Source organism: Chelonia mydas, chromosome 14 (assembly GCF_015237465.2).
Source record: "Chelonia mydas isolate rCheMyd1 chromosome 14, rCheMyd1.pri.v2, whole genome shotgun sequence".
Classification (NCBI taxonomy): domain Eukaryota; kingdom Metazoa; phylum Chordata; order Testudines; family Cheloniidae; genus Chelonia; species Chelonia mydas.
Window position 1 is genome coordinate 1,627,031 of NC_051254.2, and position 17,812 is coordinate 1,644,842.

A 17,812-nucleotide genomic window follows, 5' to 3' on the forward strand; every position below is an offset into this window, starting at 1 on the left:
CCTCCACAGCAGCCCTCACTTCCTCAAGCTCCACTTCACCCTTACCTCAGGGCCTCCTTCCTTGTGCCTGATATGGTGTGTACTGCTCAGTCTCTCCAACAGCGCGACTTCCTCCCGCAGCTCCTGACATGCCCCCCCACCTGACTGACTGGGAGGCTTTTAACTAGTTTCAGCCAGCCCCTGATTGGCTTCAGGTGTCCCTATCAACCTAGCATTCTCCCTGCCTTCTGGAAAGTTCTTAATTGGCCCCAGGTATCTTAATTGACCTGGAGCAGCTGCCATTTCACTTATCCTGGTACCAGGGATTTGTTTAGCCTGGAGCTAATATATCTATCTCCCACTACTTTTCTATAGCCATCTGGCCTTGCCCAGTCACACTGTGTATCCACCAGTTTGGTGTGTGATGATCAACTCCAAAGTGGTGTGCAGTACTCCACCACTGAATATAAGGTTGCAAGAGCTGATGTCCGCAGAGTTGGAGCACGAGCACCCCATGATGAACCTGCCTGTTTGCTAAGAAGATTGTTGCGTGTCTTAATTTTAGTTGCTGTCTTCTTCAGGTGGGCATGGTAACTCAGTGTGTGGTCTAAGGTCACACCTAGATAGACCAGTTTTACTTCATGCTTCACCTTCTGACCATTCAGTTCTCGGGTTGCGCTGGAGTGATGAAGACGGAACAAACTGGAGACTGTTTTTATGATGCTTGGCTGGAGGTGCCAAGTCTTACAGTAGCCAGCTAACTTTACCGTGTCCCAGTTTAAGGTGGCATCAAGCTCATGGAACGACAGGGCCTGGGTACCGCAACAGTCGTCGTCTGTGTAAATGAATTTTTGTGACTCTGTGGTTGGCAAGTCACTGATATAAAGGTTGAAGAGAGTTGGAGAAAGCACAGAGCCCTAGGGTAACCCATTGCTCTGTTGTCTCCAAGCACTCGTCTTCTCCCCCATATGGACTCTGAATTGCCTATCGCGGAGGAACAGTTCACTGATTTCATGAGCCAAATAGAATGTGAAAATCTTTCCACAACAGCTTTCAGGGAAACATTCAGAGCAGCGGCACTTTACACCCCCTTCCTTTATTTTTAACAAACTCCCAAAAAAAACTTGCCCTGGGAGGAAATGCAGAATTTCAAGGAGATCTGTTATCTGTTTCTTTTGGCAACGGGGAGGGTGTGATGAGGTGTGGTGAGAAATTAAAGAAAAAACAGACCTATAATGGGAAACTGGCTCCAACTTTCACCAGACAGCAGCTACCCCATCTCATAACTACTCGACCAGGGGAGAGGCATTGCTCCTAGAGACAGGTGGTGGTTAGGTTTCAGCTCATGCCTATGGTGCCACTGGGGTGACACTCTTGTAATTACATGGCTACAAATGTTGAGCCTAGTTCATTTGGCCACAGGGATTCAACTCTAGGGCAGCTCTGGGGGGCAGATTTTTCTCAGCATTTGTGGTCCTGGATTAGGAAAAACCCTGGTTCTCTCAGAGGCCCAGAGAGAGCACCCAGAGCTTGGGATGCTGATTAAAGTCTCTGCAGCATCCTGCTCAGGCTGGCAAATGCAGTTCTGTGGTGCATAAGCAGCTTGGAGGCGCTTGCTGTCCGTCACTCTGACGAGCTCTTGTGCTAGCACATCCCTGGCTGCCCTGTGCTATTGCTTAGCAGACCTTAAAGCCATAGACAACATTCAGCACTCTACATTCACAGAGAGTTGCATGAAGAGAGCCAGGCAAGGCCACAGCTCATCTCGGCCACACATCTCTATCACTGTGGCACTGGGAAAAGGTGACTAGACAGCTGCTTCCAAGCCCAGAAGATGCAGAACTAAAAATGTGGGGAAATCAGCTGCAGGAGGTTAAATGGCGTCCCCCCTGCAATTCTGCTTGGTCTTTCCTCTACCCAGGAATAGTTCCACCAAATGAGCTAGACATTTATAGGTTTCAGAATAGCAGCCGTGTTAGTCTGTATCCGCAAAAAGAAAAGGAGGACTTGTGGCACCTTAGAGACTAACACATTTATTAGAGCATAAGCTTTCGTGAGCTACAGCTCACTTCATCGGGGCATGCATCCGATGAAGTGAGCTGTAGCTCACGAAAGCTTATCCTCAAATAAATGTGTCAGTCTCTAAGGTGCCACAAGTCCTCCTTTTCTTTTTGTAGACATTTATACTAGCCCCTGGCAGACCCAAAAACCTTTTGCGGATATTTAGTCCCACTCTCTTCCTGCTGCTGCTAGTGTGTAATAGCCCGGGCTGCTATCCTAGCAATGGGTACCCACCCAGAGTTCTCCTGCCATCCCCCAGATGCCAACACAGAGTTACCCTCCCAGCCTTCCCTTCCCCAATTTCTGAACTGCACCTGTGTAGCTGTTCCTCTGCTTCTCACCCCTTCTCTCTTCAATTTGGAAGTGGCAGCAATGCTGGGAGAAAAAGCCTGAATGTCTTTTTGTTTTTCTGTTTCTCCCATCATTAAATCCCCTCTTCATCCCTAGGAGTTTGGAATTACATACAAGTTAATATGTTTCTGGTTTCACCCAAACACAGCTACTTAACAAACAGGTCCCATCAATTCCATTTAATGCCTACACATGTAATACAGTTGCTGCAATTACCTGCTTCCCAAAGCCATTACAAACCACAGAAAATTAGCTGCAGCAGGTGATAAGAACATTCTTTTATAAATTCACAAAATAAGCTGATCACAGGACAGTCAGATCCTTGCCCTGCAGTCCACAGCATGCCCGGCATTCACAAGGGGTCAAGACCCTTCATCTTGCAGCCAATTTACTCCTCTTAAAGACGAGATGGGAAATATCTGTTGGGAAAATTCTGGGTTTATCCTGCTGTGTGGCTTACGCTCAAGGTCTGACTCACCAGAAAACTGGGCTCATTGTTCAAGCTCACACGTCCTGCGCAGTCAACAAGAAACTAAGCCTGTAATTAGAATGAAACCCACTAAAGCAACAAGATGAGCCCCAGAGATTAGTGGAACACTGTCTCTGACGGGCAGGGTTCCCAAGTACCTTGGCCATGTGCTGTATAAGCAGAACAGACAACTGGTGCTGGCCCACATATACATGGAGACCATGTGTCACGGAGTCCCTGGGCGATGCTCTGGAGGAACTGCTCCCCATGAAGCCAGGCAGGACTCTGGGGAAGTCTCCTCTCGGGGAGCAGCCTGTCTGCAGGACACACAGCTCACCCGGCTCCACCTTCCTGGGTCTGACCTCGGAGCATTCAGCATCCTCTGCCCCTCCGTGCGCTTCCCACAGCGAGTCCCCCGAGGCGGGGTCCTGGGGAAGCCAGAGGGTCCTGCCCCCCAACTCTGCAGTCAGATGTGACTCTCAGCCAGCCAGTAAAACAGAGGGTTTATTAGATGACAGGAACATGGTCTAAAACAGAGCTTGCAGGTGCAGAGAACAGGACCCCTCAGCTGGGTCCATTTTGGGGGGCAGTGAGCCAGACAACCACGTCTGCACTTCACTCCATGTCTCCAGCCAGCCCCAAACTGAAACTCCCTCCAGCCCCTCCGGGCTTCCTCCCTTTCCTGGGCCAGGAGGTCACCGGATTCCTTTGTTCTCCAACCCTTTAGCTCTCACCTTGCAGGGGGGAAGGGCCCAGGCCATCAGTTGCCAGGAAACAGGGTGTTGGCCATTCTCTGTGTCCAGACCCCTGCACACCCCTGCCCTCTAGGGCTCTGCAATGATCATACACCCTTACCCCACCACCTAGATACTTAAGAACTGCATAGGGGAAACTGAGGCACCCCCACACTATTCAGAGGAAACATTAAGAACTGTCCCACTTCGTCACACCATGACAAACCTGCTACACCCAAGACTCCTCCAGCTGAGCACATGCCAGAGGCATGCAGGGCAGAAATACATGGGGGCACACTAGGGTTGTCAACTTTCTAATCGCACAAAACCAAACACGCTGCCCTGCCCCCTGCTCCAAGGCCCTGTCCCTTCTCTGAGGCCCCGCCCCTGCTCCATCCCCCTCCCTCCATCGCTCGCTTTCACTGGGCTGGGGCAGCGGTGGGGGAGGGCTCAGGCTGGGGGTGCGGGCTTTGGGATGGGGTCAGGGATGAGGGGGTTGGGATGCGGGAGAGGGCTCCGGGCTGGGGCAGGGGTGTGAGCTCTGGGGTGGGGCTGAGGATGAGGGGTTTGGGGTGCAGGAGGGGGCTCAGGGCTGGGGTAGGGTGTTGTGGGGGTGCGGGAGGGGACTCCTGGTTGGGGCAGGGGGTTGGGGTGTGGGGTCCTGGCAGCGCTTACTGCAGATCCCAGGAAGCGGCTGCCAGGTCCCTTCAGTGCAGCCCCTAGGTGCATGGGCGGCCAGGGAGGCTCCGTACACCACCCTCGCATCCACGCCCCACAGATTCCATTGGTTGCAATTCCTGGCCAATGGGAGCTGTGGGTCTGGCACTAGGGGTGGGGGCAGCACGTGGAGCCTCCCTGGCTGCCCATGAGCCTAGGGGCCAGAAGGACCTGGCGGCAATTTCTGGGAGCCGTGCAGAGCTAGGGCAGGCAGAGAGCCTGCCTTAGCCCTGGGCACTCGCTGCGCCACCAACCAGACTTTTGACGGCCCTGTCAGTGGTGCCGACCGAAGCCACCAGGATCCCTTTTTGATGAGGCGTTCTGGTCAAAACACAGATTCCTCGCAACCCTAGGGCACACAGAAAGGGTTAAATCTGCCCATCAGTGAAATTCCAGAGAGAAAGAGGGGACAAAGTAAAGCAGGAGTAATGAGGCTGGTCCCCAGGGTAGAAAGGGACCTGCCTGCTTCCTTGCTTCCCTGGCACAGAATCACTTCATAGATTTCCAAGGCAAGAAGGGATCATTATGACCATCTCATCCAACCTCTTGCATACCCCAGGCCAGGGATCCCCAACCAGAGAACCTAGTGATTGCTGCAGCAATCCAAACAACTTGTGGTGGAGCTACACCATCTCTTTTAGGAAGCGAACCAGTCCTGACGTAAAGCACCCATCTGATGGAGAATTCCTAAAGTTTCCACTCAGAGGGAGTGCTGAAAAGCAAAGACAGAGTGCACGCCCACCAATGAGGAGCACAATCGGAAGCAAGGAGGCGGCCTGTTGAAGCATGGAACAAACTTCCCTGCTTCCCAGCACAGGGACCAGGCGGAGTTCCCAAAGGTTCCCAGTTACTCAAGGAAAACCCAGTCAGAGACCAGCAAAGCATGATTCTTTACCTAGCTGCCTTTTTTATAAACACTCATGGACAACTTTCTTGTATGGGAATAGAATACAGAGAAGATGCCAGGGACACTGCCCGCGTTACTATGTTGACAGCTATTCATAGAATCATAGAATATCAGGGTTGGAAGGGACCTCAGGACAGCTAGTCCAACCCCCTGCTCAAAGCAGGACCAACCCCCAACTAAATCATCCCAGCCAGGGCTTTGTCAAGCCTGACCTTAAAAACTTCTAAGGAAGGAGATTCCACCACCTCCCTAGGTAACGCATTCCAGTGTTTCACCACCCTCCTAGTGAACAAGTTTTTCCTAATATCCAACCTAAACCTCCCCCACTGCAACTTGAGACCATTACTCCTCATTCTGTCATCTGCTACCTAGTCTAGATCCATCCTCTTTGAAACCCCCTTTCAGGTAGTTGAAAGCAGCTATCAAATCCCCCCTCATTCTTCTCTTCCACAGACTAAACAATCCCAGTTCCCGCAGCCTCTCCTCATAAGTCATGTGGTCCAGTCCCCTAATCATTTTTGTTGCCCTCCGCTGGACTCTCTCCAATTTTTCCACATCCTTCTTGTTGTGTGGGGCCCAAAACTGGACACAGTACTCTAGATGAGGCCACACCAATGTCGAATAGAGGGGAACGATCACATCCCTCGATCTGCTGGCAATGCCCCTATTTATACAGCCCAAAAAGCCATTGGCCTTCCTGGCAACAAGGGCACACTGTTGACTCATATCCAGCTTCTCATTCACTGTAACCCCTAGGTCCTTTTCTGCAGAACTGCTGCCGAGCCATTTACTCCGTAGTCTGTAGCGGTGCATTGTATTCTTCCGTCCTAAGGGCAGGACTCTGCACTTGCCCTTGTTGAACCTCATCAGATTTCTTTTGGCCCAATCCTCTAATTTGTCTAGGTCCCTCTGTATCTTACCCCTACCCTTCAGTGTATCTACCACTCCTCCCAGTTTAGTGTCACCTGCAAACTTGCTGAGGGTGCAATCCACACCATCCTCCAGATCATTTATGAAGATATTGAACAAAACCGGCATGAGGATCGACCCTTGGGGCACTCCACTTGATACCAGCTGCCAACTAGACATGGAGCCATTGATCACTACCCGTTGAGTCCGACAATCTAGCCAGCTTTCTATCCACCTTATAGTCCATTCATCCAGCCCATACTACTTTAACTTGCTGGCTAGAATACTGTGGGAGACCGTGTCAAAAGCTTTGCTAAAGTCAAGGAACAACACGTCCACTGCTTTCCCTTCATCCACAGAGCCAGTTATCTCGTCATAGAAGGCAATTAGATTAGTCAGGCATGACTTGCCCTTGGTGAATCCATGCTGACTGTTCCTGATCACTTTCCTCTCCTTTACGTGCTTCAGAATTGATTCCTTGAGGACCTGCTCCATGATTTTTCCAGGGACTGAGGTGAGGCTAACTGGCGTGTAGTTCCCAGGATCCTCCTCCTTCGCTTTTTTAAAGATGGACACTACATTAGCCTTTTTCCAGTCGTCCGGGACTTCCCCCGATCGCCATGAGTTTTCAAAGATAATGGCCATGGCTCCACAATCACATCTGCCAACTCCTTTAGCACTATTCTCTAGCAACTCACAACTGGCAGCCTCACTCTGCCCAGCCTGAGATGCCAGGCCCTGAAGTCCAACTGTAAATGTTCTTTTGGAATTTTAGCAGCTACCCAGCTCCCTTCCCATAGGTGCAAATACCCGCTACTCCATCTGTGCAACAATCAAGGCATTTGCATTTGATGCTCTTGGCAAATGAATCCAACTGACATTTGCTTTGCAAATGGAAGGCGAAAGGGTGTACACAATCAGGGGTTCACAAAGTGTCATGAGGTTCACATGCCAGCCACTGGGACCCTGGGTTCAAATCCTGAAGGTGGTGATAAATTTGCAAGTCTTAGGCTACCCCTTAGAAAATGATATTTCTCCACATCACACAACCACAATGTCATTGGCAGAACTGTGTCAGCCCAGAACAGGAAGATGCCAAAGGGTGTCAGAAGTCAGGATCGAGATGCCCTGGCAGAGCTATGTTGGGGAAGACGCCTGGCTTGAGGTGGTGCTTTTAGTCACTCTGTTTCATGAGCACCAGTCATCATTTCAGGAACCCAATCCAACGACAATGGGCATCATTCCCAAGAGCCCAGAGTACCCTCCAGTGACAAAGAGGAACCCTTCCACAGAAGAACTTCTGGTAAATGTAAATTGGGAACAGCCTCTCAGAGCAGGACGCAAATCACTGTAAACAAAGTCTCTGTTGCTGTGGAAACCATTAAAAATAGATTCCCCACACTCCCCCCTTTGTGCTGGGTTTTATACAGCTGGGTTCCTTCATTCCACATTATTATTACTTTTTAATTATGAATAATTTCCTCCCTTCTATAGGAAGATGGATTAAAACTCAGAACTTTCCACATGAAGCCCCTTTAGGATGTATTTCAATATGCCAATGAAGGCAAGCCCAGATTCTGTAGTGTTTATGCCACAGGGTAAAAATCTCTCTGCAATTAACCCTTCTCATTCCATGCTTCCTCTTAGCTTCTCTTTTTCTCCACCCAGGAAGCTAGCTGGCTTTCACCTGCACCTCAACAAAGTTTGCTCAGGAACTATGACACTTAGGGTGAAGCCCCTTTCCGCAAAGGTATCAGCACAAGGCTCAAGCGCCACATAAGTCCCTCTTCAACCCTGTGGAGTTTGTGCATGATTGTATTATGGTCACCCTTGCCTGCCCGCTTCCCCTCCACTCCTGTTTGTCTGATATGACCCCTTACTCATTAGGTCCAGTTACATTTAGTGTGTATGCTCTTCAGGCCAAGGACCCTGCATCCCTTGGTTTATGAGGCACTCAGCATATCGGGTGCTCATATAATAAGAAACACCACCACTGTTGCTCAAGGCTTCACACCCACCCACCCAGTGCCCCTGGCACTAAGCTACCACAGGGCAAGGATCAAGCACAGAGAGAGGCGGGACAGGCTGCCCCGATGGGAATGGTGCTGCTATCCTCCTGTCTTACTGAGGAGCAACAAAATCCTATTTAATGGTTCTGTCCTGGAGCTTTCTTCTGAGGATTGGGATTCTCAGCCTTAACCCTACAAACCAGAGTGGGTGTTTGCAGCAATCCTCCACTTTCCTATCATACCCCTTTCTATGCAGAACTCAGTCTAGCCCAATAAAAATGTCTGCTTTAGCCCGGCTCAGCCCAAAGACCTGTTCCAAAACCTGGAGGAACCACTGAACCAACCATTGTTTGCACTCTGCAAGCCTCAGTACAGGAAACTCTCCCAATCAGGAATGATGCCAAAGGACTGGAGCACACTGAACATCTGTTGCCCAGCATCAGCACAGCCAGGAATTCAGGAAGTGATGTGTACACATCCCCCAGTGCAGCATGCCTGCTAGCAAATGGAAATGCAAGGCTCTATCCAAGGGTGAAGGAAGAGTGAGATCATGAAAGCTGCTTGGTTATCCTGTGGCAAATTATTTACCAGGCTTTAATTTTAGATTTAAGTGAATTTCATGCTGACAAAGCGTGCCAGATGGACAAACACTGGTAACCAACACTCTTTATCCCCAGGACAAAGCAAAGGCAGCAGCAGGGCAAGCTTCCTACACACTGCCCTGCCAATGTGTTTCCCCTTTGCCCACCTCTAGGGATGAGAGGAGAGTTCAGTCTCCATAGTCCATTCAGTCCCTAAACTCTGCTGAATCTGTCAAGTGCTGATTGTGCAGGTGGGTTGTACAAGGTGGGCACCTGTCCACGAGCCACTGGATTGAGATTATGAAGAGATCTCGCACAGGAGTCACTAGACAGTTGTCTGCATGGGCAGAATGACAGAACAAGTTACAAATCTCAAGAACTGCACAAATTTCAAAGCCCTCTACAAACCAGCTCCAGCTTTAGAGAAGGGAGGGAGTGCTCTGGTGCCTTCCAGAGGAGGGGGTCCAAATGGGGCGGTGTGTACCACTGGTGGTAGGTGAGCTTGATGAGCCAATCCTTCACTTCATAATTTGTCTAAGAAGGTGATACATGAACTAAAAGTTTGGGAGCCACTGTTGTAAAGCAAGATTCTCACAAGAGTTGGGGACATGATTTCATTACCTCCTGTTGTCTCTCTTAGGTCAATTTTTAGTGCACTGCCTCATGATACCCACCTGTGACGAAGCGGGACTGTTCTTAATGTTTCCTCTGAATATTGTGGGGGTGCCTCAGTTTCCCCTATGCGGTTCTGAAGTATCTAGGTGGTGGGATAAGGGTGTATGATCATTGCAGAGCCCTAGAGGGCAGGGGTGTGCAGGGGTCTGGACACAGAGAATGGCCGACACCCTGTTTCCTGACAACTGATGGCCTGGCCCTTCCCCCCTGCAAGGTGAGAGCTAAAGGGTTGGAGAACAAAGGAATCCGGTGACCTCCTGGCCCGGGGAAAGGGACAAAGCCCAGAGGAGGAGGGGCTGGAGAAAGTTTCAGTTTGGGGCTGGCTGGGGACATGGAGTGAAGTGCAGACGTGGTTGTCTGGCTCACTGACCCCCAAAATGGACCCGGCTGAGGGGTCCTGTTCTCTGTACCTACAAGTTCTGTGTTAAACCGTGTTCCTGTCATCTAATACATCTGTTTTACTGGCTGGCTGAGAGTCATGTCTGACTGCAAAGTTGGGGTGCAGGGCCCTCTGGCTTCCCCAGGACCCCACCTGGGTGGACTCGCTGTGGGAAGCGCACGGAGGGGCAGAGGATGCTGAATGCTCCGAGGTCAGACCCAGGAAGGGGGAAGCCATGTGAGCTGTTTGCCCTGCAGAGAGTCTGCTCCCAGAGAGGAGACTTCAGAAGAGTCCTGCCTGGCTTCGTAGGGAGCAGTTGCAGAGTATCGCCCGGGGACTCCGTGACACCACCCCCTTTCTTGCGCAAATCCCCATGCACCCCAGCAGAAACATGGAACCCCTTTACTTTCAGTAATGGCAGTTCAGAGGTCAGTTTCCTCTGTCACGGTCTGACTCGTAACTTTGGCCCCCAAGTAAAAATGCTGTAGAAATATTATTCAGAGCTGATAAGGCCCGAAGGGACCATAGTCTGAGCTCTTGTAGAACACAGGCCAGAGAACCTCCCCAATAATCTCTGCATCAGGCCCAGAATTCCTGTTTGAGCCACAGTGTATCTTTTGGACAGATATCAGTGTGCTTCAAGCGTTGGAGAATTTACCATGTCCCTAGGTAATTTGTTCCAATGGCTATAATTACCCTCACTAGTATAAACATTCATTGTATTTGTTGTCTGAATTTGAATAGCTGCAGTTTCCAACCATTGGATCTCATTAAGCCTTTTTCCACTAAATTAAAGAACCATCTACTATTAGAAATCTCTTCCCAATGTAGTTATACTTTTAAACCACCACCAAGTCGCTTCTTAGCCCTCTCTTGGGTAAACTAAACTCCCTATGGGGCAGGTTTTTCAGACCTCATTTTTTGTAGATCTTTTCTGACCCCTTTCCAATTTGTCAGCATCCTTTTTGAAGTATGGACACAGCATCCAGTAATGGTCTCACTAATGCCATATACAGAAGTCATGCCACTTCTCTACTCTTACTTGCATATTCTTATCATGGACATTCATCATACTCATCCTGAGTATGGGCTGCCAGGGGAAGCATTTTAACAGCCAAGGACACCAAGTCAAAACCTACTGGCCTGAGTGGATATGAAAAAGGAGCCCACTCTGGGCATGTGTCCGGGACTTAGTCACCGAGGCTGAAGAGATGTTGCTCTCTTGGTGGATGGAGGCTCTGAATCCTTTATGCTTAAAATATTGGCTATTAAAATATTTCAACAGCAGCTACAGCAAAGACAGACACGATTTGTTCTTTGCATCCAGGCCCAGGGAGTTTGGAGGGGAGCCAGAGGCATCAGTAGGGAGCCTCCTTGCCCCAATTGCTCTGGCAGTGTCAGTTTCATAGAAGCAAGCTCCCAAAACATCACACCTTGCTAGTGATTGGATGGGGAGTAAGGGAGCAGAAGTCCTCCATTCCCTCGAGCTGATGCAATTGTGGCATCAGCAGGACTTCCTCTCTCCTCAGCTTGCTCAAACAACAGATCAGGTATTTTTGTTGTGAGCAGATAGGAGGAGAAGCAACTTGTCCAAAGAAAGCAGAAATGAAAGAGCAATACCCCCAAACTACTGCAAAGTATGCTGGGAATTCATCTACACAGGAGCTTGGCAGCCAAAGAACAACAGGAACCGAGGAGTTTGTCAGGGCTTTTTAATACAGAAAGAATCTCTGGTGTGTTTCAGCTTTTCAGAATCATCAAACAGCCTGGCAGGAAGTGTGGGAAGTCGGGGGGGAAGTCCCCCCTGGAGACACCTCCCACTAACACTCCGAAAGCACCTGTGTGGCACTCGTACTACTGTGTAGCTGAAGAGTTCACCAGAGACATAATATGCAGCCTCTGCCTCGCCAGCTCAGCCCTTAAAGGCGCTAAATTCCCTCTGGTCTCCAACAAGTCTGCATTCTCATAGGACCCCCGTTGCTCCTGGACTGCAAACGGGGCATTCGCTAAAGAGCTGAGGAAGAGCAATGTTAAGCTATGTGCTCTTGGTGATGCTGCTGGCAAGCAGGCCACACTTGATTCTCTCACACCCGCAGACATCGAAGGCAAGCAATTTAATACAAGTCCCACCATACTAGCACAGACACCAGTTCCATTTGATAATTCTCCTGCAAACCAAGTGAATGAGGAGACAGAGTTTTTGTTAACATCCAGGGGCAATACTCACAGTTTGGCTGGACCCAGACAGCAAATCCACTCCGATCAGGAAATCCACTCCGATCACTGCCTTTGGAAAAAGAGAGAAGGGAAAGGTTTGTGCTGGGAATGCTGCGAGGCACAGAAATCCCACAAGTCCTCCCTTACCTCCAAAGGAGAGGGAGAAAGCAAGCAGTATCCTTCTCAGTTCTGGGTGTGTCTGGCAAGGAGAGGAGGGGGGAGACAGAACTTTCTACATTCTCAATCAGATGGGGGCCACAGCCCAGCTAATACTGCAGCCTTATTTAATTCACAGCAATTATATTTGCATTCTGCTAGACAAATAGATTTTACAAGCCCTCAGTTAAATGTGGGTAATTATGGCTGCCTGCGTCAGGGGACAGCCCTGCCCGGGCTCAGGAGGAAGAAGCACATCCCAGTTCCACTAATGCTGTAAATTAGCAGGGCAGCAGACTAATTACCAGCGATTTCATTTCCCCCCCTCACTCTCTCCTCTTTCTGTGGGCTACTGCATTCTCCCTCTCCCCCCCACTCTGTGTGTGTGTGTGTGTGTGTGTGTGTGTGTGTGTGTGTGTGTGTGTGTGTGTGTGTGTGTGTGTGTGTGTGTGTGTGTGTGTTCAGGCATATGCTGCTGTTAATGGGGCTTCTGTCACTTCATCTGCTGGTGGAGATTATTTTATCTTGGGAACCCTCTCTCAGTGTCAGACCAGAGACTTTCGACTCTAAATCATCAACGGGGGGAACAATCTGTTGTATGGCAACGAAAAATGAAAACGTCAACTTTTTGGTGGCAACTGTTGTGCTCAGCAGTGTTCGTGATGAAGGCTCTGGCACGAGAGGGGGAGGGACCCTGACAGGACCCGGCCTGGCCTGACAACTCAGGGAGCGGGATGGCTCCATGCACACATGCTCAAGGGCGGGGTAAGGCTGCAGTCATTTATTACATCATGTGCATGAAGCCGAGACAATGCAGGATTGGGACCTGCAAAGGGATGCGGGCAAGAGGATGAGAGGGAGCGAAGCCTTTAGCCATTATTAAATCTAAGTGGAGAAGGATGGAAAGTCATTGTGCGAATCCACTGTGAACAGGAGATGCCAAATCTGCTTCTGTCTAGTGTGGGGCAGAAGAAGTCCTTGGAGCAAGCTGTGGGGGACACAGTCTTCTCCCTGTACTGGGCAGAGGGAAGCATTATGGGGACAGAACCAAGTATCACGTACATGGTGCTTGATATCTCCAAACACAATACAAACACTAACTATTCTTCATACACCCCAAGAAGGAGGGAGGTCTTACCACCATTTACAAATGGGGAAACTGAGGCACAAAACAGGGGAGTGACTTGCACCAAAGGGCAAACAATGAGCTGGAAAAAGAACCCAAGAGAGTCCTGGCCCCTAGCCCAAGGCTTAGCCCACCAGACCTGGCTGTCTTCCTTCAATTATGTCCCTCCTCAGTACACAGCAGCTTTCACACTGTGCAGCAGTGGGATTTCAAAGCCAGATGTCACAAGCCTTCCTGGAGGAGGAGGAGCCAGAGAACTCCTTCACCTTGTCCCGTGGTGGACAGGGAGGAGGGTGACACCCTATGGCCCATCCCTGGGCCCCAGAGACATTCTCCCTTCCCACCCACCTGACACTTCTGCAATTGAGAGTCAATTGAACTGTACAGAATTGCTGCTCCCTGCTCCACCGTCCACACAGGCAGCACCACAATAATGATAAGTAAGAGAAACAGAATGAAATCGCCACATTCTTCAAACTGATCTGCCAAAGCAAAACCATGTAATCTAGTTTCATTAGGCCCTGTTGTCCCACAGATGACTATGTTGTCAAATATCAGGTAGAGGGATCTCTCGCCAGCTTCCTATCAGTCTCCTTCCCCCCTCCCTAGGATGCGAGAGGGAGCTTGGCTGGATGGATACAATTTCAGCCAACCCCCATGCTTGCAATGTATCCATCACCGACCTGAAAGCCTTTAGGGGGCCGAACAAGTGATGTATGGACCCAGCACTGTCCACAATGATTTATTAAAATATTACCCAGATGAAGTTAGAAAAGACACAGACTAGGGCTGCTGACTTCCAGCCCCGAACAGCAGGCGGGAGCACAGGGCTGCTGCAGCACCAGCACGAGGAAGAGGGAAGCAGAGAAGCTGCTTTCTATACCCTATGTGCACGCTGTCCTGGGGACCTCCTGGAACCCCAAGGTGAAGACAGGAAATCAGGAAGCTCCTCACAAGGCTAGGGTGAGGGCTCCAAGGTAAGGCACAGCCCTGGAGCAGAGAAGTAGATTTCAGGGCAGGGCTTGTGCCCTCATACAGGGAGTATTAGGCCAAACTTGAACAGCAGTGAGCGCTAGCTCTTCCCATCCCAGGGCTACTTGCTGGCCTAAGGGGAAAAATGTCCAGTCCCTAGCGTCGTATGCAACGTTGCTGTAGCCGTATGGGTCCCAGGATATTAGAGAGACAAGGTGGGGGAGATCACATCTTTTACTACACCCACCCTCGTTGGTGAGAGAGACTAGCTTTTTGAGCTGACACAGAGCTCCTCCTCAGGTCTGGGAAATGGACTTAGACTGTTCACAGCTAAACACAAGATGGACAGTTTAGCATAACTAGTTAGCGCATAGCCCAAGGGCCCATGCAAAGTGAAGTGGCCCGTTAACACCCCAGTAGTCATGGGACTAAAAGGGGTTAGTGGGTCACAGATTGTTACTGTCCAAGTGGACAGATGTTCGCAGTGCAAACCCACCATGCCATCAGCTCTAACTGCCTCCTCCCACCCCCCACTGGCAATCTGAACAGAGGTGCTAAGAACTGGGAGTCTGAATTCTTCTCCCATCTCTGAAGACTGTTCCCGCCAGGGCAGACCCAAAGCACACTGACAGGGAGCGCTGGTGGTGAAACGTCCTGCCTGTTCTGGGGATAACTAGAGGACTCTAGCCCCTTTCACCAGCACTGCAATGCACACAAAAATGGTTTTAAATAGCTTATTTACACTTACAGCGTTGGAGCAGCACAGCTGCACCACTTAGCACTTTAACAGACACACTCTTTGCCTTTTGGGACAGAGCTCTCCCATCGGTGTATTTAATCCACCTTCTGGAGAGGCGGTAGCTATGGCAGCTGGAAAAGCTCTCCCGCCGACACAGAGCTGCCTACACAGGGCGGCACGGTCAGTCTATGTTGCTCAGGGGTATGGATTTTTCACACTCCTGAGCAATGTAGTTACACTGATATAGGTCTGTAGTGTAGATCAGGCCTATGTCTACACTGCAACATAAGCCTGTGCCTCAGCCCAGGCTCAAGCGTACCCCCCTTGTGCCTACACTGCAACTGCACTAACCCAGGGCTCGGACCCAAGGTCCCAAGACCCTGCAGGGCTGGGGGCTCTGAGCTCGAGTTAAACTGGGAGCCAGGGTCCAAGTCCTATGGCTTTGCAGTGTAGATGCAGCCCATAGGCACTGACTCCATGGGTGCTCTGGGGCTGGAGCACCCACAGGGAAAAATTGGTGGGCGCTCTGCACCCACTGGCAGCTCCCCGCCCCAGCTCACCTCCACCTCCTCCCCTGAGCGCGCCATGTCCCTGCTCCTCCCCCTAGCTCCCAGCGCTTGTCATTGCCAAACACAACACCTGTTGCGAAACTTTACAGCCTCTGGTATTGATCCACATCATGAAGCCCAGAGTGCATTATTTTCTTCAGACGAAATGGACGGGTCAGAAGTAGATGACATGGACTGCAACTCAGCAAAGCCACAAGCACAAGGCAAGGTGTGAGGGCTCATATATCGGCATTCCAGATCCCAGTCTGTTGCGGATTTGCCAGTTTGCCCAGCCCTTGGATGGGTGACGGGAGGGGAAGGGGTTAAGGAGCCTTCTCTAACCCCACTTCATGCACTCTCTCACCCTCTGCACTCAGGGGCCTGCTCCCTCCCTGCGTCCCTAAAGGGACAGGACCATGCCTACATCTACCAGCACTGCAAGATCAAGTGTCAGAGGGGTAGCCATGTTAATTTGTATCCACAAAAACAATGAGGAGTCCGGTGGCACCTTAAAGACTACGAGATTTATTTGGGCATAAGCTTTTGTGGGTAAAAAAACCCCCACTTCTTCAGATGCATGAAGAAGTGGGATTTTTTACCCACGAAAGCTTATGCCCAATTAAATGTTAGTCTTTAAGGTGCCACCGACTCCTCACTGCAAGATCAAGGTGCTCCAACTAACAGGCTATTGCAACACTTTTTAGCTAGTGTAAACAGGCACTAAAAGGCTTCTGCTGAGTTGGGCTCTGCACTTTGCTGCTCCACCTAAGTTCCTGCATTACCTAGGTATGCTGCACATGGAGCAGAGACCTGCCGCAGCAAGTCTCAGAGCCCAGGCCTACAGACTCCGGCTACGGTGCTAAAAACAGCTCTGTAGATATTGGGCTCAAGCTGGAGCTCAGGTGCCGAACCCTACCAGCTTGAGCCCAGATATCTACACAGCTATTTTTAGCACCGTAGCGTGAGCCCCGTGAGCTGGTCTGTAGACCCGGGCTCTGACTGCTGTGGGTTTCTGCTTGCTGGGCAGATGTACCTCTAGATATCACAGTGTCCACAGCAGCTTTTCCTGAGGAAGCTCCTTCCAGCACTCAACTGACGTGGGCCAGAGCAAGGAATGGATCAACGCTTTCAGGAGGAATGGAACTCCCTCAGTATCCCTGAGGCCTCGGCTACACTCAGAGCTTAAATTCTTAAATTATTTCCCGCCCCCGCCATGCTATAAAACCGCCAGGGCCTACTGTGGGGACTGGGGACTTCAGCCGCTGGGCAGCGTGGGGCTTCTGCCCTGGGGTGGCATGGCAGGGCTCCAGGCTTCAGTCCCGGGGTGGGGCAAAGGGGCTCACGGCTTCAGCCCAGTGGGGGAGGCAGCACCAAGGCTCTGTGCTTTAGCCTGACAGGGGGTTGGCACCGGGGTGTGGGGCGTACCAGGGCTCCCCACGGGTTTGAAAATATTTACTGGAGCTCTGCTCTGGACAGCTCCGGCTGAATTTAAACCCTGGCTACCCTACAAAGGCAGCTGGGCTAGGATCCGGAGCTCAGGAACCATTTCAGCCTGTGGCATGCAGAGAGAGAATGGGACTGAAACAATTCTGAAAACTCCTCTGGAGACTAAGTCGTGATTCCAAGGAGGCAATCCTGGCACCGCATGTTCCACAGGGGCTCATCTATAGAGAGAGCTCTTACAGCATGTACCACACCAGGTAAGCCTGGTCTGGCCCCCCACAGGCTGCCCAGGCACCCAAGAAGCACTGCCAAGCCAGACGAGTCACACAGAAAAATGTGCCGCACATACGGATATTGTATAATGGAGGTACAGCATACAAACAGGTATGCTGCATACCCTGGTATGGCTTGGCTATTTAATTACTTATGGCCCTCCTCACTACAGCATCCACAGGCCTCCCTGGACAATATATGACCCCTATCCACAGAACCACACAGGGCGTGTACAGGGATCTCCACAAAGGGTATTGTTCAGGGATGCTACATGCTCCAGGACAGCACAGCTCCACCCCCTGTTCTAGTACACTGCACAGACAAGCATGCAGCATACTGAGGTCTGCCCCAGGTCTGCCATGGACTTGTGCTTTCCCAAAGGGCCCATCCTCTCAGGGAACACCTAGCCATTTGTTTCACCCCAGATTCAGTATGTGAAACCCTTCTTAGTGCTCTGCCCAATCAGGTCCTTCAGGCCAGCACCAAGCCTGTTGCCTTCCCTTTCTCTCTCGTGCAAGAGCAGCATGTCACTGACCTGTGGGCTTGGAAAACTCCAATATGTTTACG

At 50.7% G+C, this 17,812-nt stretch overlaps 1 protein-coding gene across 7 annotated transcripts in view; it reads right to left on the reverse strand.

Annotated features, from left to right (window-relative positions):
• RBFOX3 (RNA binding fox-1 homolog 3) overlaps positions 1-17,812 on the reverse strand; it is a 352,823-nt gene that overhangs the window by 207,621 nt on the left and 127,390 nt on the right. For all 7 annotated transcript variants that reach the window (XM_043527730.1, XM_043527725.1, XM_043527735.1 and 4 more), the window contains one exon: positions 11,999-12,058. The gene's annotated coding sequence lies outside the window, so the exon portion shown is untranslated. The remainder of the gene's footprint in view (positions 1-11,998; positions 12,059-17,812) is intronic.